This window comes from Nycticebus coucang, chromosome 16, assembly GCF_027406575.1.
Source record: "Nycticebus coucang isolate mNycCou1 chromosome 16, mNycCou1.pri, whole genome shotgun sequence".
Lineage (NCBI taxonomy): Eukaryota > Metazoa > Chordata > Mammalia > Primates > Lorisidae > Nycticebus > Nycticebus coucang.
In genome coordinates, this window is record NC_069795.1 from 81,619,608 (window position 1) to 81,643,698 (window position 24,091).

At 35.4% G+C, this 24,091-nt stretch overlaps 2 pseudogenes across 2 annotated transcripts in view; one reads left to right on the forward strand and one right to left on the reverse strand.

Annotated features, from left to right (window-relative positions):
• Window positions 1–1,202: 1,202 nt before the first annotated feature.
• LOC128567858 (elongation factor 1-alpha 1-like) lies at window positions 1,203–2,606 on the reverse strand (annotated as a pseudogene). Its single transcript, XR_008374946.1, has one exon. The product of XR_008374946.1 is annotated as an elongation factor 1-alpha 1-like (transcript).
• Window positions 2,515–24,091, forward strand: part of LOC128567857 (elongation factor 1-alpha 1-like) — a 190,195-nt pseudogene continuing 168,618 nt past the window's right edge. Inside the window, exon 1 of the transcript XR_008374945.1 lies at window positions 2,515–2,623. The product of XR_008374945.1 is annotated as an elongation factor 1-alpha 1-like (transcript). The remainder of the gene's footprint in view (window positions 2,624–24,091) is intronic.

The window sequence follows — 24,091 nt, forward strand, 5'->3', positions numbered from 1 at the left end:
AAAAAGGAAAAGAAAAGGGGAAACAGGCGGTAAATATGGTTCAATGTATTTCACAGGATTTATTTTTCCTTTTACCCCCAGTGGGCTGTTAGCATTATTTTATTCTTGAGAAGTTCATTTTTTAAACAGAGGTATAAGTTGACAATAAGAAAAACATTTCTATAATTAGAGGTATTTTAGAACAGGGAAGAACTACAAAAGAGGTTATAGATTGTCTTTCCCTTGAGGAATTTGAGACTAAGAGAATCTGTCAGAAAAGCTTTAAGGGAAGCTGGTTAGAGATAGGTTAATGAATGCTGCTAGGGACTGACCTTACCGGGTTCCCCGACCAAGCACATGAGTGATTCTCTGATTTTTAGAGTTGCAAATAAGCTTTGCAAGTTCATGATAAAATTTGCAAAGCAACTTATGGTCTGCAAGGATTAGTGGGGCTCTGTGAGCCCATGGATTAGCCTTTTATGTTTTAACATGCTGTCTTCATAGACAGAAATGACACTGCTCCTTCAGCTTCAAGAGGTTATGCAGTCAATTATTTTTCTAGTTCTGGCCATACTGAATTCTTTATACTCCTCAACTGGACCTGTTGTGGTCAAGGTCATACACATTGTCGCTATCTGGAAAAGGTAGAAAAAGGTGACATTAATTGATCCTGTAAGAGATGATTAGGAGGAAGTTCATAAAGACATAGATTCCCTGAAAGGGAAATCACCTTAAGGTTACTTAATTAAATCTCCAGTTGGATTCAGAAATCTGCTCAAGGTTTTATCTGATCAAACCTTTAGGAAGATGAGATAGCATGAAGATTCCTCATGGAGAATTCCTTAGGACACTCTTTGTGCTTACTCAAATACATAACAGTGTTATTTCAGGTCACTGTTTGAAACTAATGTTCTTATTTTTACTTTTTTTAATTTTTTAATTTTATTTTTTTCTCATTAAACTTTGTTTTAATGGGTCTCAAAATTCTGTGACAGATTTTTGGTCATGTTGTTTCCATTAAAAAGTACTGATTTTAAAAACTAATAACTTAAAACTGCCACACAAAAAGAAACAAATGGTCCACAAAACATTCTTCTTTCCTTCTGAGGGTTTTATGATGCATTGTTATCATTAACCAGTCTTTTACTAGTAAACTTAAATGGCCAATTGAAACAAACAGTTCTGAGACCGTTCTTCCACCACTGATTAAGACTGGGGTGGCAGGTATTAGAGACAATATTCATTTAGCCTTCTGAGCTTTCTGGGCAGACTTGGTGACCTTGCCATCTCCAGCAGCCTTCTTGTCCACTGCTTTGATGACACCAACAGCAACTGTCTGTCTCATGTCACGAACAGTGAAACGACCCAGAGAAGGATAATCTGAGAAGCTCTCAACACACCTGGGTTTGCCAGGAACCATATCAATGATGGCGGCGTCACCAGATTTCAGGAATTTAGGGCCATCTTCCAGCTTTTTACCAGAGCGGCGGTCAATCTTTTCCTTCAGCTCAGCAAACTTGCAGGCAATGTGAGCTGTGTGACAATCCAGTACAGGAGCATAGCCAGCACTAATTTGTCCTGGATGGTTCAGGATAATCACCTGAGTAGTGAAGCCAGCTGCTTCCATCGGTGGGTCATTTTTGCTATCACCAGCAACATTGCCACGATGAACATCTTTGACAGACACATTCATGACGTTGAAGCCCACGTTGTATCCTGGAAGAGCTTCACTCAAAGCTTCATGGTGCATTTCAACAGACTTTACTTCAGTTGTAACATTAACTGGAGCAAAGGTGACCACCATGCCAGGTTTGAGAACACCAGTCTCCACTAGGCCCACAGGGACAGTACCAATACCACCAATTTTGTAGACATCCTGCAGAGGCAGAAGCAAGGGCTTGTCAGTTGGACGAGTTGGTGGCAGAATGCAATCCAGAGCTTCAAGCAGCGTGGTTCCACTGGCATTGCCATCCTTCCGGGTGACTTTCCATCCCTTGAACCAAGGCATGTTTGCACTTGGCTCCAACATGTTGTCACCATTCCAACCAGAAATTGGCACGAATGCTACTGTGTCGGGGTTGTAGCCAATTTTCTTAATGTAAGTGCTGACTTCTTTAACGATTTCCTCGTATCTCTTCTGGCTGTAGGGCAGCTCAGTGGAATCCATCTTGTTAATGCCAACAATTAGTTGTTTCACACCTAGTGTGAAGCCAGAAGGGCCTGCGCACGGGTCTGCCCATTCTTTGAGATACCAGCTTCGAATTCACCAACACCAGCAGCAACAATCAGGACAGCACAGTCAGCCTGAGATGTGCCTGTAATCATGTTTTTGATAAAGTCTCTGTGTCCTGGGGCATCAATGATAGTAACGTAGTATGTGCTGGTCTCAAATTTCCACAGGGAGATATCAATGGTGATACCACGCTCACGTTCGGCCTTCAGTTTATCCAAGACCCACACGTACTTGAAGGAGCCCTTTCCCATCTCAGCAGCCTCTTCTCAAATTTTTCAATGGTTCTCTTGTCAATGCCACCACATTTGTAGATCAGATGGCCAGTAGTGGTGGACTTGCCTAAATCTACGTGTCCAATGACAACGATGTTGATGTGAGTCTTTTCCTTCCCCATTTTGGATCCTATGGGCGGTTTTCACAACACCTGTGTTCTGGCGGCAAACCCGTTGCGAAAAAGGAAACTAATGTGTTTTTTTTTTTGTAGAGACAGAGTCTCACTGTTCCGCCCTCCGGTAGAGTGCCGTGGCATCGCACGGCTCACAGCAACCTCTAACTCTTGGGCTTACGCGATTCTCTTGCCTCAGCCTCCCGAGAAACTAATGTTTTTAAATGCTTCTGCAAAATAAAAAAAAAAAGGAAGAAATTAAAAAAGGAGAAAACTAGCTATGGAATAAAAAGAAGAAGAAAAAAGATAATGCACGTTCAGTTACTAATCCTTGAGGGTGCTAATATCAAACAGTATCTTACATTTAGCAGAGCTATACTTATTCAGGGAATTAAAATTGATTCCAGAATTGCCCAAATTTGTCCCTGTGAGGGTTGAGTACAGGGAGAGCATTGATCCCTAGTTTAGGTCTATCACCGTCTTCAAAGACTTGAAGAAAGAAAATAGCCTTGTTATTTACACGTTGAAGGGATTAATATGTCTGTAAAGCAAAAGTTTTAATTCACATGTTATGTAGCTCCAAAGTCTTTTTTCACATTTCATTGCTAACAGGTATCTGTTTTTGTATATGTGAAACTACAAGTGTAGGATAAGTCAGAATAGTGCTCCACTCCTGGGAGGCTACAGTGTGATGGGCTTTTGATTCTCAGAGAAGCATTGCTCTGTAATTAACCACCTTAGAAATGTTTTTGGTGGTGGCATTCTCTTTCCTTCCCTGTGAAAAAATACTTTGTGAATCTCTCAAAAGAACCTGTAATGATACATGTTACTTGTTAATAGTGATGCCCCATTGCTTCAGTTCTTTTCTTGTTCATTTTCTTTTTGAATCTTTGGAGACCTAAGGCAAAAGTACAATTTGTAGTTCCTTTGATATGAGCCAATGAAAGTGGTATGGATTCTAAGGATAATATTGTGATATTTACTTTTATGTCTCACTTCTAAATGGCAGCAAAATCTTATTCTTAGGTTTACATAATACTAAAATTTAAATAAATGATAAAGATTCTTGAAAACTTACAACACCCTTTATTCTCCAGACTTTACCATTGAGACTGGATCTCATTTTGGGTCCATGATATTGTGTCCACTAATGTACATATGCCTGCAGAGATTTCATATTTATGACTTATCTAATATTTTCATTTTCCTTTTTTAATTGTTTCAGATTATTTGAGGGTACGAAGAATTAGGTCATATTGTTTGCATTTGTTAAATAAAGCCCTCTTATAATTGTGTCCTATCCCAAGAGGTGCTCCCCTGCCCCCACCTTGAATTGATTTGAGTTTTCCTCTTATGTGGGCATGTATTAAAATGTCTACTGGCTTCATATTAGAATTGAATACATTGCATTTTTGCCTTTCCATTCTTGTGATACTTTACTAAGAAGAATGTGTTCCAGCTCTATCCAGGTTAATACAAAAGATGTAAAGTTTCCATCTTTTTTAATGGCTGAAAGGTATTCCATGGCATACATATACCACAGCTTATTAATTCATTCCTGGATAGGTGGGCATTTTGGTTGTTTCCACATTCTTGGTGATTATAATTTGAGCTACAGGAAATAGTCTAATCCAAATGTCCTTATCATAAAAGGATTTTTTTTTCTTGGTAGATACCTAGTAGTGGGATTGTGGGGTCAAATAGGGGATCTAATTTGAGTCCTTTGAGAATTCTCCATACTTCTTCCAAAGAGGCTGTATTAGTTTGCAGTCCCACCAGGAGAGTAAAAGCAATTTTATTCTCTCCACCAGCATCTCCACCTCCATGCCAGTGTCTGCAGCTTTGAGACTTTGTGATGTGTATTAATCTTACTGAGGTTAGGTGATATCTCAGGTGGCTTTGATTTCAGTAATGATTAGGGATGATGAGAATTTATTCATATGTCTGTTGGCCAATCATATGTCTTTCTCAGAGAAGGTTCTGTTCATATCTCTTGCCCAGTGATGGGATTGTTAACTCTTTTTTGTTGTTGATTAGTTTGAGCTCTCTAAAGATCCTAGTTATCAAAAATCTCTTTGTCAGATTTATAATATGCAAATATATTTTCTCATTCTGAAAGGTATCTGTTTGCTTTGGCTGTTGTATCCTTAGCTGTGCAGAAGCTTTTAAGTTTAATTAAGTCACATTTGTTTATTTTTGTTGTTGTTGCAATTGCCATAGACGTCCTCTTCATAAAATCTTTCCCAGTACAACATCTTCAAGAGTTTTTCCCGCACTTTCTTTGAGGATTTTTATCATTTAATGCCTTAGGTGTAAATCTTTCGTCCATCTTGAATCAATTTTTGTAAGTGGTTAAGGGTGCAGGTCCAGTTTCAGTTTTTAACACGTGGTTATCCAGTTCTCCCAGCACCATTAATTGAATAGGGTTTCTTATACATAGTGTATGTTCTTGTTAGGTTTACTGAAGATCAGGGGACTATAAGATGTCTTAGTTCTCTATTTTTGTGACAATACCATGCTGTTTTGATCACTATGAACTTATAATATAGCCTAAGGTCTGGTAGGGGTGATAAAAAATGAAGAACTATTTTTTCCAAATCCATGATACCAAAACCAGGTAAAGACCCAGCTAAAAAGGAGAACTACTGACAAATTTTATTAATGAATGTAGATGCAAAAATACTCAAAAAATTTTTTCTTATTGATACAAGTGAATAGTTGATAATAGAAAAGCAGGATTTTTTTAATATTTGAAGCAATCCATGTTTTAAAATACTTATCTAAAAAAATATACTTATCTAGTATATATTTTTTTTCTATTTTCAGGATTAGGCCAATTTTCTTTTCTTTTTTTTTTTTTTTTGTAGAGACAGAGTCTCACTTTATGGCCCTCGGTAGAGTGCCGTGGCCTCACACAGCTCACAGCAATCTCCAACTCCTGGGCTCAAGGGATTCTCTTGCCTCAGCCTCCCGAGTAGCTGGGACTACAGGCACCCGCCACAACGCCCAGCTATTTTTTGGTTGCAGTTTGGCCGGGGCCGGGTTTGAACCCGCCACCCTCGGTATATGGGGCCGGCGCCCTACCGACTGAGCCACAGGTGCCGCCCAGGCCAATTTTCATTGATTATACTTCTACCTGTTTTTTCTTATGCTTCATTTGGATAGTTGAAATGCATGTCTTGTCTTATTCTGGGTGTCTTAATTTGCTGCAAAATGGCCAGCATATTATCAGGTAAATTTTCATAGAAAAGAAAAACTTAAGTAGTGAACTAATTTAAGAACAAAATTTAGTGGCAGAATAGAAAGTACCCATGAGACTTTCTATAGTATATAAAGAATCCTTGTAAGAGTTTTCCCTGCACTCTCTTCTAGTATTTTTATAGTTTCATGTCTTAAGTTTAAATCTTTAATCCAGTGAGAGTCTAATGTAGAATATAAATGTCTTAACATAATAACTAAGAAAATGCCAGGAAGGCTATGTTAACCAATGTGATGAAAATGTGTCAAACGGTCTATAAAACCAGTGTATGGTGCCCCATGATCGCATTAATGTTCACAGCTTTGATTTAATAATAAAAAAATAAAAAAGAAATAAAATAAAAAAATTAATACATGAAAAAAAATCCTTCTTCTACTGCCTATAATTAATAAATTACAAGCAAGGTAAAAAGAACAAACATGGGTTAACCTGATAAAAAGTTCCAGTTATCCTTAGAATGAGACACCAGACATGGGAATGAAATCATGGGATATCCCTAGGTTCCTTCTTTTTCTCCTTGATGTTTCTTCTTGGAAAGCCTGTGAGTATTATAAAAATTACCAAATCCTATATCTTGAATTCAGAGGATTCTGGGGAAAAATTATTAAAAATGAGAATTAAGGGACTGTGAAACTTAACTTTGTGTATCTTTTAAGATGCTTATGAATTTTTTATTCAGCAATTCCCCTATATTTTTGAAGTGAAAAATTTACACCAATTGTGTGAGACAGGTTTACCGTGTAATTGGGATAAGGTTACTCTCCTACCCTCGCCCCCAACCTTTGATATGACTCTCTTTAGATATGAATTATTTTGACCTCCACAGAACACACTTGCACAATTGTGTTTGGGGTATTTATATGGAAAGATTTGTCAAGGTCACTGCAGAGGGAGGAGGCTCTATTGCCAGAAGCTGATTCATCCATTTCCAGACAGATTCATGGTTTGTGAATCAACAGCCGAGAATTGAGGACCTCTTGGCTAGGAATAGGAGATACTGCAACAGGGTCAGTGGCAGGCATCTGTTATGTCTGCCAAAGAACAGTATGGTTCAGTCTTCAATGATTTCATCTTTCTTATATTTCATCTGAATGCAGATGTTATTTAAATTGGGCTGAGCTAGAAGAATTTTTAACAATAATTGTGACCTTGTCATTTCCTATCAACGTTGCTGATATAAACAGTGTCACCTGACTGAACTGGTACTGATATTCTTAATTGATGTTGTACCTATGAGACTACTTTCTTAACTAAATCAGCTGTATGTTAGCTGAAATTGATTGCTATATCAACTGGATTGTTTGATTGGTAGAAGCCTACTGTAACTAATTTAGAATAAAAAATAATGTATTGGTGATATAGTAGGCAACTTTTAAAGAATCAATAAAAAAATTGAACAAATAATAACAACAAAAAAAGAAAGAATGAATAGATTTTTAGGGAGCTGATGGATCCAGCTTTGTCAGACCCTCTCCCCAGGTTGTCAAGGCTGCCACCATGATCACAGGCAATGTGGTAGACAGAGTTTTCTAAATGAAAAGAGAGACAGAACCTGACAGTGAAAAACAACAGATGCCTGCTACCTAAACTTGAAACTGCAATTCTCAACGAACTTCTGTGAGGAAAGTTTGTCATTAATCTCATTAGTTAAATGTTCATTCACATATTCAAGAAATATGTGAATGGTTATTTTTGCCAGGTCTTCTCCTAGGCTTTGAACTGTGAAAAAAGACATATGTTGTCCCTATGACAGAATCTATGTGTGGGATTGCTAGATTATAAAGTATTTGTATTTTTAATTTTTTGAGAAACTTTCATACTGTTTTTCATAATAGCTTTACAGATTTAAATTCCTGCCAGTAGTGTACCGGGTTCCCTTTTCTCCATATCATCACTAATACTTGATATCCTTTGTCTTTTCAATAATAGCTATTTAATAGATGTGAGGTGATGTCTCAATGTGATTTTGATTTGCATTAGCGATGATTAGCGATGTTGAAAACCTTCTCATATGACTATTGACCATTTTTATGCCTTATTTTAAGATATGTCTACCAGATCCTTTGTCCATTTTTAATCAGGTTATTTGACTCTTTTGCTTTTGCATTATGTAATTTCCTTGTATATTTTGGATATTAACCCCTGTTCTGTAGGTTGCTTTTTCAATGTGTTGACTATATCCTTTACATGCAGAAATTTGGGGGGGTTGATACAATCCCATTTGTCTATTTTCACTTTTGTCCTGTGCTTTAGGTGTCGTGCCTGAAAAAGTCATTGGCCAAACGAAGGTCAAGAAACTTTCCCCCTGTATTTTCTTCTAGTAGTTCTGTAATTTCAGGTCTTATGTTTAAGTCTTTAACCTATTTTGAGTTGATTTTTGTATATTATGTGAGATAAGGGGCTAATTTATAAGATACCAATAAACTAAATTCAACAGCACATTCAAAGGATTATACACTGTGATCAAATAGGATTTGTTTCTGGTATGCAAGGATACTTCAAGATGTGCAAATCAATAAGTAAAATGTACCAATTAACAGAATGAAAGAAAAATATCACATGATTATCTCAACAGCTGCAGAAAAACCATTTGTCAAAATTCAATACCCATTCATAATAAAACTTTCAACAATATAGGTATAGAAGAAATTTACTTAAACACAGCAAAGGCCATATATAAAAAGCCCATAGCTAACATAATCAATAGGAGAAAACTGAAAGTTTTTCCTGTATGATCAAGTAGAAAGCAAGGATGCTAGCTTATTTCTTGCCACTTCCATTCAATATAGTACTGGAAATCCTAGAAAGTAGATAAAAGAAATACATAAAAGGCATTCAAATAAAGAAAAATGAAGGAAAATAAGGAAGAAATAACATTATCTCTGTAGATGACACGATCATATATGTAGAAAACCTTATAGACTCATTAAAAAAAGCCTCTTAAAACTAATACAATAATACAATTCACTAATGTTGTGGGTTACAAAATCAAAATACCAAAATTAATCATGTTTCTGTATACATAAACTGTATGGGAAGGAAGTTAAGATAACAACAATAACAACAAAAAGAATAAAATACTTCTGAATAATTTTAAAGAGATAAAACTTGTACATAGAAATGGTGAAACATAGATTGTGTCTTGAGTCTTCTATAATAGAAGAGCCAGATAAATGGAAAGACATTCTTTCTTCATGTATTGCAAGAATCAATATTGTTTGTTGTTTTTTCTTTAGAGAGTCCTGGTCTATAACCCTGGAGAGAGTGCAGTGGCATCATTATAGCTCAATGCAACCTCAAATTCCTGGACTCAAGTGATCCTCCTGTCTTAGCCTCCTGAGTAATTCAGACTACAGGTGCACCACAATGCCAGGCTTATTTTCTTATTTATTTATTTTTTAATGGAGATAGGATCTGGCTTTTGCATAGGCTCATTTTGAACTTCTGAACTCAAATCATCTTCCTGTCTATTCCTCCCAGAGTGCTAGTGTTACATACAGGTGTGAGTCACTGTGCTCAGCCAAATTAATATTGTTAAAATATTTATAATATTTAATATTAAATATTTAAATATTAAATATTAAAATATTTATAATAATATTTAAAATATTTTCCCTAATTCATCTATAGATGCAAGGCAATCTCTATCATATTCTAAAGAATATCCCATGATATTCTTTATAGAAATAGAAAAAACTTCAAAATTCTATGGAACCTCAAAACACTCCAAATAGTCAAAGCAATCTTGAGCAGGAAGGACAAAGCTACAGGCATCACATTTACTGATTGTAAGATATATTTCAAAGCTCTAGTAATCAAATGGTATGGTGCTGGCATTAAAACAACCAGATACCTAGACCAATGGAACAGAATAGAGAGTTGAGAAACAAATACACACATCTATGGCCAACTCATCTTGTACAAAGATGCTAAACACAGAATGGGTAAAGGATAGTTTCTTTAATAAACAGAACTGGAAAAATTAGCTATCTATATGGCAAGATAAAATACTATCTCTGACAATTATTTTATAAAAGAGACTTTATTAGGTAAATCCCCTAACATGTTTTAGATATCACCTTTATTGTCAATTTATTTTAACTGATAGAGAATGGGTAACCCCAAAATTTAATAAAATAAATAAAAGTGTCTTAAGGGAATATTAATCAGATGGAAATCTGAGAACTAAACTTCGCTCAGGGCAGAGGAGGCTGGGAGGTCAATTAATTACCAGGGACTTATCAACTGCTTTTATACTTGCAGAATCTAGAGAAAATATCAGTTAAATAATGTTTATATTTATTGAGAGCATAAATGATTTATATGTATCAATTTACTCTTCCCATATTAATTTATATTTTTCATATTTATTCAATTGTACAAGGTGGGGTATAGATAGGTAACTGAGACAGAGAAAGATTTGCCTTAAATTTCTCATTTAGTGAGTGAAAGAGGTAAGAATGACACAGGATAATCTACCAAACTATTGATTTTTTAAAACTATTTTTTACTATTTAGTGATAAGTGGAGAGGATTAAAAGAATAAATTATGCATAAAATGAGGGCAAATTGGCAATAAATTTTATATTTTGACTATAGGGGATGATAGATTTCTCTGCCTTAATTAAAGCTAGATATCAACAGGGATTAATTATTTCTTAGAACCTTTGCAATACAAACAACTATTAACATATTTTATCAATCAACTTTAAAATAAATTTTTAAAAAATTAACTTAATTTTGATTGAAAATTCAGATAAAGCAACTTGTGTGTGCTGCATTCATTCTCAAGAGAAAGGTGTGTCTATAAAGTTTACATTTTATTTCTTAACATTTTTATATATACACAGGGTAGAATTCTCTGTACTGGTTTTTGTTGCTTTTAAAAGGCTTCATTTGAAAAACCTTGATTTGTCTGTTTTCCTTGTTTGGAAGTTTATTGCAAAGTTCATTTATTAAATTTTTTATTTCTATTTCCCTGGAAGTCACATATATTTTTAAAATGTGGCAAGCAAGGATCAATTGAGCCACATTTTAATTTTTATATAAATCAAACACTGGTGGTTAACTGAGTAAAGTTGATCTTTTTTGAAATTGATTGTCTTCTATGGCATCCAGGGACAAAAAAATAGAAGGAGCAAAAGGAGCATATGTATAAAACAGTATTTTATACATTCATAATATATAAATATAATTATTCATCAGCTGCAATATGAAGGAAATATTCTAGTCATCCTGTTCTCCAAGTTTCACCTCAATAGCAGTTACAGATTAAGAAATTATGGATTCCATAGTAAGACTTATCCAAAAAGAAAAAACCCAAAACAAATAATGACAATAACAAAAACTTTACAACCTTGATTGATATCATCAATCTTTCCCCCAAATATAAATACTGATTAGCTACTTGCATAACCTTTTTCTCCACCAAGATATAATAATTAAATTTTTCCTATTACATTACAAAGTACAAGAAACAAAACTTCAAAAAATTTTGTTTTTTTCTTTTTTAGCACTTATCACTAAGTTTGAGAATTTATCTATGGAGAGGCATATGCAAAAAGAAAAACATTACTTTTGAGACGAGACTTTATGGAAAAGGAGGTACATAATAGATTAAAAACAATGGCTCAGTAGAGAAAAGCTATGGGATCAAAGAATGAAATGATCTTACTTGTTCCTTTTTTGATATATGATGTTAGGTTCACTGCTGCACATTTATGGTTCTAGAATTAGAACTAGAATTAGCTTCAAATGTATTTGGAAACAATGATGGTACTGTTTCATTAAAATCCTACATTGAAAGCCAATATGTCCCCCAAATTTTATGTGTTAGAAAGTTAATCCTTTAATTCATAGGTTGATTGAAGGTGTGGCCTTTGAAGGAAATTAGGATTAGATAAAGTCATCCAGTTAGGGACTCTGTGATGAAACTGTTGGCTTTATATGGGGTAGAGAGACCTGAGCAGACAGGTTCTTGCCCTCTCACTTTGTGATGCATCCATCATGTTATGATAAAGTACAGAAGTCCTTGCCAGAAGCAGCTGCCATGCCCTTGGACTTCCTGGTCTTTAGAACTTGGAGCCAAATACATCTTTTATTTAAAAATTACACAGTCTCATATATTCTATTATAGTAACAGGAAATGGACTTAGATACCACAAAACTCTTTTGACCTTCAGAAACCAATATTAGTGAGAATGAAACCCATTTTTGTAAATTAATAAATTCTAAGGCCAAGAATCTTAAATCACTGCATTTATAGAAACTCAATCATTCTAAGTATCCTTCTCTTGCTTAAATCAAGGGAAACACATGGAATGCTGACTCTGTAAGTCATCAAGTCAAAGTGTGAAAGATAAATAATCTATGTCAAGATCAGGAAAAAGACCTACACCCTCTAACTCATATCTTTTTTCCTGCAATTAAGACTTTAAAAAATTTTCCATTTTCAACTAAAAGCACATACTTAAGTTTGATAATTAAGACTTCTTTTTGTATGGAGAGAAGTGTTTTAATATCCTCACATATTTCTATTTTATTATTAGGTAATTCAGGATGTTTACAAACAAAAGGGTGTCTAGAGAAGGATAACCAGTATGGTGAGTGATTGGTCAATTGTCATATAGAGAGAACAAACAAAGGGACAAAGAATTACTAGCTTAAAGAAGGGCATGTATTAAAAGCCATCCATCTACAATCATTAGGCTGGCCTTGTAAAGATGGAGAATGTTTATGTGTTTGTGTTGGGTTGTATCAAAAGATAAAAACTGTTCTAGGTATGTGCAAGTTATAGGATAATTTATTTCAGTTCAGTATAAAGAAATGTGCCTCACATTCATTAGTTATTCATTCATTAAAAAAGCAGTAACTTTTATTTACTTATAGGTATGAAAATTAATGAAATTATCTACTCTTGTGAAATTTATACTCCATCCAGAGGAATGACAAAGTATCTCATGTATAGTGGAGTGTGGTAGGGGTGTAATAAAGATGAGTACCAAATGACTCTTTGACATTTTGATGTCATAAACTTTGACTCTTACAATCTGTCCATTTTCTCAAATTTGTAATAGAGGATGCTCAATATTTGAATGAAGAAATTAGGCCATCCATCATGTATTCCATCTCAGGGAGTATTTAAGAAGCAAAACATGGTCTAGACTGAAATACATATGAAGGCGTTTCAATGTTGTAAACAGTTTTGAAATAGGTGAATATCCACTAATAACTCTCATGACTTCAGGTTTTTGTGGGTTTATACCTGAAATAGGAAAATAGGAATTAATTCTAGACTTTCTTAATAAATATAGTTCTCTATGGAGGAGTTCAGGAGTTAATCTATTCTTAAAGATTTTCATAGTTTTAAAATCATGGTAATAATTTAAATGTCAAGCAGGTATTATAAAATAATTGAATATTGGTGAAGTATAATTATTATGACTTATTATTAACATTGAAAACATTATCTCCAAAGAATCTAATGCCTTTATGAAAGTAAGAATTGACAACAGAGGCAGCTAAGTATTCCCTAACATTGATTATGTTTATGAAAGCTGCATTGTGAAATATATTCTTTTTAAAATTCAGAATCCCAAACAGGGAAGGTTAGAATAATGAAGTGATTAAAATGACTTATGCTGACAATGATCAATTAAAATATATGATAGCAATATAAACCTTCCAGCAGCCTGCTTCCTTGGAAAGTATACTTGTAGGACACAGCTTTTAATCTTAAATTAATGGTTTGTCTGTGTTTATGGATGTTAACTGTTAGGTCTAAGTGATGTACCCAAATTCCTAAAGGGAGAGAGAGACAGAGAAAGAACATCCTGAAATTGAAATTGCTCCTTGAGGGAAAGTCCCATGTACTTTTCCTCAAAATGTGGCATTATGATGGATGTTTAATAAAAAGAGAGTGTTTGATCAAAATTAAGAGGCTTGAGGAGGGATAAGACTTTACAAGTTTTGGACAAAGTATTTCTAGAAGGAAAATATTTTGATAAAAAATATTGTGTATGATCTTTCCAATTTATACAGCATTTTAACCACAGAGGTAATCTCTCTCTCTCTCTCTCTCTCTCTTTTTTTTTTTTATTAAATCCTAGCTGTGTACATTAATGCCATCATGGGGCACCATACACTGGTTTTATAGACCGTTTGACACATTTTCATCACACTGGTTAACATAGCCTTTCTGGCATTTTCTTAGTTATTGTGTTAAGACATTTACATTCTACATTTACTAAGTTTCACATATACCCTTGTAAGATGCATCGCAGGTGTAATCCCACCAATCACCCTCCCTCCGCCCACCTCCCCCCTCCTTCCCTTCCCTTTCCCCCTTCCCCCTATTCTTAGGTTATAACTGGGTTATAGCTTTCATGTGAAAGCCATAAATTAGTTTCATAGTAGAGCTGAGTACATTGGATACTTTTTCTTCCATGGAGCCTATGGCTCAGAGGAGGTAATCTCTTTCATTATTCCTCATAAAAGTTGTATGCAGTCTTGAAAAATGGATCAGAGAAATGAAGTAACTTGCCTAAATGTATTTTGTTAGAAAGTATCAGATCCAGAACTAAAGTCTAGAACTCTGGTTCCAAATTGTTTGTTCTTTGTTACCTGATATAGAGGAGGAATTCACCTTGAAAGTTATATTTAAAGTAGGCAAACTATAGTTAAAGCAATGACTCTAGATGACATTTTTTGCCCACCGCTACTGCAACTGGAGAACTACTTGACATACTTTGAATGTATCTTGTATATTATAGACAAAATTTTCCCTTTCTGATAACTATGAAAATTAATGGGAAGAAAATGAAAAGATTATAAAAGTTCATCAAGAAAGTTATAAGGGAAGCAATTTCACTAACACTGAATTTCTTTTTCTGTTTTTTTACAATTTTCCTTTTTCTATGGAGCTTTTATTTCATGCATTTTTACATAATTGGGATCATATCATAGTAAAATATTACAATTTTATTTTTCACATATGATAGTTTTTAATATCACTAAAATTTCACTTTTTTTTTTTGCAGTTTTTGGCTGGGGCTGGGTTTGAACCCACCACCTCTGGCATATGGGGCCAGTGCCCTACTCCATTGAGTCACAGGGCACCACCCATCACTTCAGCACTTTTTGAACATTTAGATTGTTTTCAATTTGTGAACATGATGAAATTTTTTATCTTGTTTTGAAAGTATAATACTATTACTTATATTGTTATGTTATAAAAATGATCAAAATTTATGTATCATTTGTATATTTTACATATATACAATTTATATAAATAGAAATGTTTAATTTGAGTATAAATTATAGAACTAGACTGGACATGCTGTCATTAAGTGGTAAAATATAGATAGATAGACAAATTTTGAGGTAGGAAGAGAGAACAAAAAGAGAAAATGGAAGAATGAAAGAACTAAAGAAGGATAATTTCACATGGAGGCACAATACACACCCACATATATACACACAGAGAGAATATGTGTGTATATATGTATGTATATCTATGTATACTTACATAATATATATACACTCCAGAGGGAATATTTTTTTCTTAGGGATGAAAAGTATTTTATATAAAGCAAGAGTAAATTATTAGGCATAGGTTTAATTTTTTTGGCATATATTTAATATTTATAGATATTAGAGGCAACTGAAATCTTCAGAAATGCATCGCTCTCTTAGCTCTCTATTTATTGTCCTATAACTTCAGTTCAAATTGTCCCCATTATGATCATCTACTATTTCACAATATCTGGTTCACACTAATTATTTTACAACATCTTAGTACATCTTCAACTGCACCTACATTTGCTAAAGTTTTTCTCCACAACATATTTTTTATAATTAAAAAATAGTAATACTCTCCTTTGAACTTCTACAACAGAAGAGTTTACTTTTGTGAGTACACTGTGCATGCATATTTACATGAAAATCTCTTTATCCTATAGTATATTAAGTCATTTGCCTCTTTATTAATCTTCTTATGAAATTATAAGCCTTTCGAGATTAGAGGGAATTTTTGTATTGGAGCCTCTCACAGTACCTTGCAGGTCATAAGCACAGAATTAAGATTTGATGCATATTACATTTGAAGATTAGGCAGAACTTTATGTCTCATTTGGAACAGGGATGAAAGAGAGAAACCAAAGATGACTTGTGGTTATGAGCCTGAGAGTTATGTGGACTTTATGTAATGTGGAATTTTGGAATAAATGATGGGATTATAAAAAAGTTATGAATTCCATTTGCTCAAACTTAAATATGCTCAAATTTAGTTGTTAAGAGAATGCTTAAATTTAAGAGTTTTATTCAATTAAGAAATTGGAGAGATTCAATGAAAGGAGATGAGCAATGTTATATATTTATACCTTAGAGACTGAAATTGAAAACAAATAAGTGAGTGCATTTCCTGATGGAAATAGAAAGGACTAACAGAGTGTCTTTCACCTAATAAATTTCTTTTCTTTACTTTTGTTTGGCGATAGAGTCTAACCCTGTTGCACCGGGTAGAGTATCATGGTGACATAGCTCACAGCAACCTCAAACTCCTGGGCTTGAGTGATCCTCTTGCCTCATCTCTTGAGTAGGTGAGACTATAGGCATGCAGCACTGCACCTGGCTAGTTTTTCTATTTTTAGTAGAGAGTGAGTCTTGCTCTTGCTCAGGATGGTCCTCAACTCCTGGCTTCAAAAAATTCACCTACCTTGGTCTCCCAGAGTGCTAGGATTATAGGCGTGAGCCAAGCTAAGCACATCCTATGGGCAAGAGTATATTGGTGAATATGATATACAAGATCTTCATCTATTGTGCTTACAAATTTACTGCTGTAAATGAGTTGAGGCAAAATATAGACTAATCCTGAAGTCAAGGGTGAAGTGGCTGCACATGAGGGGAATGGCAGGATGAACTATGAAGAAGCAAAGGATACTGGATATTCAATCACTTCAGAGAAGCTCGACTTTTATCTCTCTTAAATACCGTGGTTTGTAGTGAATCTTCTTATGGTGACAGTGTTTTATGTAAAAAAGCAAAATAGTTTGTGGACAAAGAGTACATAATGGAACTGACTATGCAGCAATGAATCTCTAGTTAGAAGACAAGTTTTTGTTAATTATGAAACTATTTTTACCTTCTTTTTTGATATTCCAAAGGTCACTTAAATGTGTTAAGATCTATTACCTCTATTACTTGATTCATATTTAAATATGGTTTGTTGTATCACTCAATTACCAATGCATTAGACCAGGGCAATAATTCAAGCTCTGAGAAGAACATGTTAATAAAATAGCTTCCATGAAAGTAGCACACTTCTGAGAAAAGGAATGTTGATGGGTCTGGGTGTGCTACTTATGTGATATAATTAATGTATGCATGGAATTAGCTATGCATGGTAGACCTTAATGTTTGTTATCAAAGTCTAACCAAAATCACTCCCAAGAATAAATTAAATACATTTAAAAAACATATTACAGAGACTCATTTAGTGAGGAAGGCTGCTTTTTCATACTAAAGCAATATATTATGACAATAACATGCAAGAAAAATTGTATTTGAAGAGGGGAATTAACACAGTGAGGGATATACAGAATCCAGGATAATCACAACCTGAGCCCAAATAATATAAAGCTTTTGAGAAAGTTATATTTTAACAACTATTTGACATAATATGTTCTAAATAGAGTGTTTAACTTGGCATTATTATGAATATTAGGTTCTTACCTTTGAAAGAATATGAATTATGATATAGATTTGGGTAATTACAGAGGACTGACTTTCATGACAGGGACCTCTGACTTAGGAGGATCATTGAAAATTTTTTGATTTAGAAGCTTTTTTGGACTGGGTGTTTTGGTTTGTTTTTTATTTTTGTTTTTTGTTTTGTTTTGTTTTTGAAACAAAGTCTTATTCACTTGCCCCATGCTAGAGGACTGTGGCATCATAGCTAACAGCAACTGCAAACTCCTGAGATTAATTGATCCTCTTGCCTCAGTCTCTCAAGTAGTTGGAACTACAGGCACCTAGAACAACACCTAGCTAATTTTTCTATTTTTAGCAGAGATGAGGAGTAGGAATGAGGTCAGGGTGTGTCTCATAGGTTAGTGTCCAACTCTCTGAGCTCAAGCAATCCACCTGCCTTGGCCTCACAGAGTTCTAGGATTATAGGTGTGAGCCATGACGTCTGGCCAAGGGTTTTGAACTAAGATTTACCATACATGACTGCTCATAGACAATTCACATTCTTTCTCTAGATTTCAATGTTTCTATAATTCGAAGAAGTTAAATTAGTATCTCCAAGTGTCTTCTTAGCTATAGCATTAAAACTAAAAACAAAACACACAAAAAACTTGTATTTATAACATAGTGGTATCCCGAAGAACTAATTTATAATAAAATTTAGTTGAGATAAAAAGAAATTTGATATTATAGAAGCTTATGTACAGGCAGAAGATAATTTGAAAGCTAGAAGATAAAGGAAAGAAAGGTTTGTCAAAAGTTATTAATAAAACTCTGAAAAAAATATATCTAGTATTCATGAGGAAAGTGAACACTTCCTTTCTCAGATGATTTTGGGTTGAGAAGAAAGTAGTAATTTGCCTCTTATGTTTCCTTTTGTAGACTTTAATTACTTATATTTAAGTTCTATAAAATTTGAATTTGATTTAACTATTTATAGAAGATCCTATTGTACAAAATGAGCTCCTTTCCCAAATTGTTTGTGTATGATAGCTCAACATTTGAGACGTGTATCATTGAGAGTTCTTAGTTGAAAACAACAGAATTTATTCCACTACCTTTATCAGGAAGAGATTTATTTTGAAGCCTTTTAGGTAGCACAAGAAAACATGTATGGACCAAGGACCAAGTTTAATGTCAAATATGTAGGTACGATAGGCAAAGGAAGCACATGTAAGGAAATGTTATAGAAAAACATAATTTTTATCACTTCATGTTTATAACTGATTATACTCAGAACTCCATGCTCAGCTATGGTTTCCCATTTTGGACCCTGTATTTTTTTTTTTTTTAATCTGTAGCATTGGATGTAGTGAGTATTATCCTCACCTTTGTGAGGAAAAGTTCCTGTTGTTAAACTTGTAATTAATTATCTCACTGGTTCTATAGCCACTGTGTTCATGCACCCTTTGAGCAAACACTGGGTGGGGAAAGGAACTAAGACTACAGTATGATATATATATATATTTTTCTGAGACAGAGCCTCAAGCTGCTGCCCTGGTTAGAGTGCCATGGCATCTCAGCTCACAGCAACCTCCAACTCCTGGACTCAAGCAATTCTCCTGCCTCTGCCTCCCAAGTAGCTAGGATTACAGGTGCCTGCCACAATGCCTGGCTAATTTTTGGTTGCAGCTGTCATTGTTGTTTGGTGGGCCTGGGCTGGATTCCAACCTGCCATCTCTGGTGTATGTGGCTGGTGCCTTAGCTGCTTGAGCACAGGCACTGAGCCTACAAAATGATTTACACATATAAGTAACTCTACTACAGAGGAATCCTTTTTGGTTACTATTCACAAGACATAAATATTCTTACCTTTGGCTCACATATTTTTACCAATCTTTTTTTTCACTAATTGTCCAATTTTATTCCTTTCATGTGACTGGTCATTTGGGTCAAACCATTAAACATGGCAAATAAGTTAGTAAATAGGTCTATATCTCTGATCATGTCATTGGATGTATCATACTTTTTAAAAAAATAATCCATTGAAAAACATCTGTTGGGAGGCAGAGCAAGATGGTGGCCAAGTAACAGCTTCCTTGCATCTGGGCACCGTGAATCTGGGGAGATAGGACTCCAGGCATCTCTGGCTGGTGGGATCTGCCTATCATCACCCCTGTGAGGATACAGGGAGTCAGCGAGAGACTTCTGGACCCCAAGAGGAGGACTAAAACAGTGGAAAAACGGCAAGTGGTTGTGTGTGTTCAATCCGTCTAAACCTGCCCGCAACTGTAAGTTCAGTAGCAGCGAGACTGCAAACCAGAAAGGCCATACCTGTGAACTGTTTTGGTGTCTTTGGACTTGGCACTCAGTTGAACTGCCTTGGGGAGAGCCTGAGCGGGAGTGCAGAGAACTTTGGCTATTGTCTAGGGCCCCAATCTGAGCCGCTGAGCCAGACGGAGCTAATAGTGTTTGGCTGTGGGTCACAGGGAGCCATTGTGAGCAATCTGCCCCGGCAAGCTCCGGCCTCAGGGTCGCAGAGCTAGAATCGAGTGGGAGCTGGTAACCCAGCGACCCAGTAGCCTAAGGGTGGGGTCTGAGCCGCCTTACAGCCCTAACCCTCAGGGGCAGAGTGAGACCGGTTTTGGCACACTGGGTAAGTGGATAGCCACTTCAGCAGTGATTCCAGTGACAAGCACTTTCCTGGGAAAGCTTCTGCTCAGCAAGTGAACAAGTTCAAAGTGCCTTTTAAGTGGGCTGAAGAGAGATTTAGGGTGTCTACCTACTGGGGTTTGAGAAATCAGCAGCCTCCAGTCATATCAGAACTGTGATTAACATCTCATACCGCAGAAGACCACGTGTTGCCCAGACAATATTCAATAACATATACATACTGCTTTGTTTTTGGTTGTGTTTTTTTTTTTTTTTTTTTTGGTTTGGTTGTTTTTTTTGGTTATTTTGATGTTGTTGATGTTGTTTTGTTTTTTAATTTCAACCTTTTACATGCAGATCCTTTTCATTCTCAATTTTTCTAGTTTAATTATAATTTCCCATTGCTGCCTTTTTCAATAACTAGAACTTCATTTTTGCTAGTGTTTCTACTGCTATTATTTGGTTTTTCAGCCAATTTTATCCCGTAAAGTTTTCTGTTTGCTTCTTTTGGTTTGATTTATAGTATTTTTCTCTTTCCTCTCTACTAAGTGGAGGTGGGGTACTGTGTCTGATCAGGTTAGCAAAGAGCTGCTGACCTCAAGGGAACCACCCAACTGGGCACGCCCAGAAGGTGGGTTTTTTTTAAGGTTGTGTCAAAGTACCCTACTGTAAACCTATATTGCTCTGTCTCCCTCTTTTTGTGCCTCTCTTCTTTTTTTCAATATTCCTTTTACCCACCCCCTCTCGTTTCTCTAGTTTTTTTTTTTTTTTTCTTATCACTTGGTCCTCCTTTCTTTCATCCCTTTTTTGCTCTTCAATCTTCTCACACTTCTGGTCCTGTAACCCTTACTCCACAGGCACGAGAACTTAAAGAACAAGAGGAAGTGAAAGGAAAATTAGGGCAAGGAAACAGATAAAAGAAATCACTCATGAGGAAGAATCAGCAGAAAACTCCAGGCAACATGAAGAACCAGTCCAGAACAACCCCGCCAAGGGACCATGAGGTAGCTACTGCAGATGATTCCACCTATAAAGAAATGTTAGGAATGACAGAAAGGGAATTTAGAATACACATGATGAAAACAATGAAAGAAATGATGGAAACAATGAAGGAAACTGCGAATAAAGTGAAAAATAACTAAAAGAAAATCCAAAAACAGAATCAAATAAGAGATGAACCATATGAAGAATATAAAAAGGATATAGCAGAGCTGAAGGAACTGAAACAGTCAATTAGGGAACTTAAAGATGCAATGGAAAGTATCAGCAACAGGTTAGACCATGCAGAAGAAAGAATTTCAGAGGTAGAAGACAAAGTTCTTGAGATAACTCAGACAGTAAAAGAGGCAGAAAAGAAGAGAGAGAAAGGAGAACGTTCACTGTCAGAATGGTGGGACTTTATGAAGCGTTCCAACATACGAGTTATAGGAATCCCAGGAGGGGAAGAAGAATGCCCCAGAGGAATGGAAGCCATACTAGAGAATATTATAAAAGAAAATTTCCCAAATATCACCAAAGATTCTGACACTGCTTTCAGAGGGATATCGGACCCCAGGTCACCTCAACTCTAACGGAGCTTCTCCAAGACACATTGTGATGAACCTGTTCAAAGTCAAGACAAAAGAAAAGATTCTGCAAGCTGCGAGGAGTAAGCGCCAGTTGACCTACAGGGGCAAATCCATCAGAGTGACTGCAGACTTCTCTAATGAAACTTTCCAAGCAAGAGGACAATGGTCATCTACCTTTAATCTACTTAAACAGAACAATTTCCAGCCCAGAATTCTGTACCCTGCTAAGCTAAGCTTAAAAATTGATGGAGAAATCAAATCATTTATAGATATACAAACATTGAGGAAATTCGCCACAACAAGACCAGCTCTACAGGAAATAGTTCAAACTGTTCTGCACACTGACCACAACAATGGATCAGCAGCAAAGTAAGAACTCAGAAATTAAAGGACAGAACCTAGCCTCCACACTGATGCAAAAGATAAAACTAAGCAATGGACTCTCACAAAATAAGACGAATAGAATACTACCAGACTTATCAATTATCTCAATAAATGTTAATGGCTTGAATTCCCCACTGAAGAGATATCAATTGGCTGACTGGATTAAAAAACACAAGCCATCCATTTGCTGTCTGCAAGAAACACACCTGGCTTCAAAAGACAAATTAAAGCTCTGAGTCAAGGGTTGAAAGACAAGTTTTCAGGCAAATGGAATTCAGAAGAAAAGAGGAGTTGCAATCTTATTTTCATATTCATGTGGATTTAAAGCAACTAAAGTTAAAAAAGACAAAGATGGTCACTTTATATTGGTCAAGGGAAAAATACAACAAGAAGACATTTCAATTCTAAATATTTATGCACCCAATTTAAATGCTCCCAGATTCTTGAAACAGACCTTACTCAGTCTGAGCAATGTGATATCTGATAATACCATAATAACAGGGGTTTTAACACTCCTCTTACAGAGATGGACAGATCCTCTAAACAGAAATTAAACAAAGATATAAGAGATTTAAAAGAGACCCTAGAACAACTGTGCTTGATAAACGCATATAGAACACTCCATCCCAAAGATAAAGAATATACATTCTTCTCATCACCCCATGGAACATTCTCCAAAATTGATCATATCCTGGGACACAAAACAAATATCAACAGAATCAAAAGAATTGAAATTTAACCTTGTATGTTATCAGACCATGAGGCGCTAAAGGTGGAACTCAACTCTAACAAAAATGCTCGACCCCACCCAAAGGCATGGAAATCAAACAATCTTCTGTTAAATAACAGATGGGTACGGGAAGAAATAAAACAGGAAATCATTAACTTTCTTGAGCATAACAACAATGAAGACACAAGCTACCAAAACCTGTGGGATACTGCAAAAGCAGTTTTGAGAGGAAAGTTCATCGCTTTAGATGCCTACATTCGAAAAACAGAAAGAGACTGCATCAACAATCTCACAAGCCATCTTATGGAATTGGAAAAAGAAGAACAATCTAAGCCTAAACTCAGTAGAAGAAAAGAAATATCCAAAATCAAATCAGAGATCAATGAAATTGAAAAGAAAAGAATCATTCAGAAAATTAATGAAACAAGGAGTTGGTTTTTTGAAAAAATAAATAAAATAGATAAACCATTGGCCAGACTAATGAGGAATAGAAAAGTAAAATCTCTAGTAACCTCAATCAGAAATGATAAAGGGGAAATAACAACTGATCCCACAGAGATACAAGATATCATCTCTGAATACTACCAGAAACTCTATGCCCAGAAATTTGACAATGTGAAGGAAATGGATCAATATTTGGAATCACACCCTCTCTGTAGACTCAGCCAGGAAGAAATAGAGCTCCTGAACAGACCAATTTCAAGCACTGAGATCAAAGAAACAATAAAAAATCTTCCAAACAAAAAATGCCCTGGTCCAGATGGCTTCACTCCAGAATTGTATCAAACCTTGAAGGAAGAGCTTATTCCTGTACTGCAGAAATTATTCCAAAAAATTGAGGAAGAAGGAATCTTCCCCAACACATTCTATGATGCAAACATCACCCTGATACCAAAACCAGGAAAAGACCCAAACAAAAAGGAGAATTTCAGACCAATCTCACTCATGAATATAGATGCAAAAATTCTCAATAAAATCCTAGCCAATAGATTACAGCTTACCATCAAAAAAGTCATTCATCATGATCAAGTAGGCTTCATCCCAGGGATGCAAGGCTGGTTTAACATACGCAAGTCCATAAACGTTATCCACCATATTAACAGAGGCAAAAATAAAGATCACATGATCCTCTCAATAGATGCAGAAAAAGCATTTGATAAAATCCAGCATCTTTTTCTAATTAGAACACTGAAGAGTATAGGCATAGGTGGCACAT